The sequence below is a fragment of the Silene latifolia genome, chromosome 1 (assembly GCF_048544455.1).
Source record: "Silene latifolia isolate original U9 population chromosome 1, ASM4854445v1, whole genome shotgun sequence".
Classification (NCBI taxonomy): domain Eukaryota; kingdom Viridiplantae; phylum Streptophyta; class Magnoliopsida; order Caryophyllales; family Caryophyllaceae; genus Silene; species Silene latifolia.
Genome location: NC_133526.1, coordinates 41607507 through 41609834, shown reverse-complemented (window position 1 = coordinate 41609834; position 2328 = coordinate 41607507). Strand labels below are relative to the sequence as shown.

Below are 2328 nucleotides of genomic sequence, written 5' to 3'. Positions count from 1 at the left end.
AATTGTGTTTCCAACATCTTGGTGTGAGCTAGAATGTTGTTGATGGTGGTGTCTTTTGCTTGGCTATCTTTTTGCATTTGAGTGAAAAATTCTTGTTGATTGTTTTGCATTTGGAGGACCGCTTTTTGGACATCAAAGCCTTGGTCATTTTGGTGATTGTATGGATTTTGATTTTGGTAGCCTTGGTTTTGATTGTAAAAGGGTCTTTGATTTTTGTTTCTCATGGGTGGTGGAGTGTATGTTGTTTGAGGGTTTTGAACATTTTGGCTTTTGTATGAGAGATTTGGATGGAACTTGGTGTTTTCATTGTAAAAATTTGAATAAGGGGTACCACTTTTGTAAGCTTGGAAAGCATTAACTTGTTCGGTTGTTCCCCTACACTCACTTGGGTCATGACCCAAAGTTCCACAATTCTCACATATCTCACTTGGGATTGATGAGGATGCCGTCATGGCATTGACATGATGCTTTGATGATTTTGAGTTTTCCTAAAGTCTAGCCATAGCTTGTTCAAACTTCAAGTTGATTGTGTCAATGTGAGCACTAAGTTGAGCACCCAATTGAGTAACGGAGTCCACTTCATACTTTCCTCCTCTAGTAGCCTTGCGAGGTCTACTATATTGTGAATTATGGACCGCCATTTCCTCAATCTTGTTCCATGTTTGATTGTCATCAACTTCGGTGAACATTCCATTTGATCCCATATTGAGAATGTTCCTAGAATTTTCATATAAACCATTCCAAAATTGTTGTACCAAAAACCATTCGCTAAGTCCATGGTGAGGACATGAGCGACAAATACCTTTGAACCGCTCCCAAGCTTCATACAAAGATTCTTCATCCCTTTGCTTAAAACCCGTAATTTGAGCTCTTAGCATGTTAGTCTTTTCCGGTGGGTAGAATGTTTTGTAGAAAGCTAGAGCTAACTTCTTCCAAGAATCTATTCCAAGGGTGGCCTTATCAAGGCCCTTCAACCATTGCTTTGCGGTGCCGATTAAGGAAAAAGGAAATAAGACCCATCTAATTTGGTATTGAGTCACGCCCGTTTGAGAGATAGCATCACAATAGTCGCAAAAGGTTTCCATATGAGAATGAGGGTCTTCACTTGGCATCCCACCAAATTGGCTCCTCTCAACTAATTGGATGAAGGCGGACTTGGCAATAAAATTTCCGGTTAGATGTTGTGGTGTAGGAGTATCATTTGGTAGATTCTCCTCGGTGGGTATAGAGTGTGACGAGAATTTAGGCATTGTAGGTGGATTTTGTGTGGTATTGTTTAATGGGTTCTCTTCTCCTTCTATTGCGAAAGGATTGACAAACTCACTAGTGGGTTGAACAACTTCACCAACACCTCTCAAATTCCTCCTAACGAGTCTCCTATTATTCGTCAAGGTTCTTTCGATTTCACGGTCAAAAGGTAACAAATCACCTTGTAACCTTCTAGACATGCAAAATATCAAACAACTCAAAAACAATTAGAACAAACCTTGAGGAGTTTTACTTCCCAAGGTGAAAAAGACACAACTAATAGCAATAAAAAGAAATCTTAAATCAATTAAACACCGTCCCCGGCAACGGCGCCATTTTTGATCGAGGCCATTTCGTGTTCACAATTAAGTATATGTGGTCGTTGGTCAATGGTCGATACAAAACACAATTTATACTTCACAAACAACTCTACAATTAGTAAAGAGGCAAGTAAAGGTCGGATCCCAAGGGACGGGTATTGAAATGAGAATTCTATTGTAACTAGTAGTGTCTAGGGGTGTCACAAATTGGGTTGGTGTAGAAGGTCACTAAACTAAAATAACAATGAAAATAAACTAGCAAGATGAATAAAATAAGGGGTGTAAACAATTGATTAAAGGCACTAGGGTGTCATGGGTTCATAGGGGAATCATGGGATATGATCATACAAACATGTTCTCAAATTATAAGCAAGCAATTATTGTTGTGATGGATTGAGTTGGGTTATATCTTACAATCCTAGGAAAGTTTGGGTCCCGAGCCGAATCGATCAGATTGTACAACACCTACAAGTCGACTTAATCTTTCCTACTCAACACATGCATGGTCTAACAAGACTCGAGTTGGGTTATGTCTTACAAGTCTTGTTGAAAGGATAGGAGATGATAGTAAATGCAAGGATTCATAGGCTTAGCATTTCATCAAATATAACATGTGCATGTATTAAGATCAAAACAAGCAAGCAAATAAGATATGAAAGCATATTGATTTAAGCATGAATCATCCCCATGATGGTTTCCCCTAATCACCCATTAAACCCTAGCTAAGAGACTACTCACTCATTATCATGTTGATCATGCT

The 2328-nt window shown here is 38.9% G+C and overlaps 1 non-coding gene across 1 annotated transcript; it reads left to right on the top strand.

Moving 5' to 3' along the window:
* The first annotated feature begins 771 nt into the window (after window positions 1–771).
* LOC141617545 (small nucleolar RNA R71) lies at window positions 772–878 on the top strand. The gene has a single exon (XR_012531134.1). It is a non-coding gene; the product is annotated as a small nucleolar RNA R71 (small nucleolar RNA).
* Window positions 879–2328: the final 1450 nt, after the last annotated feature.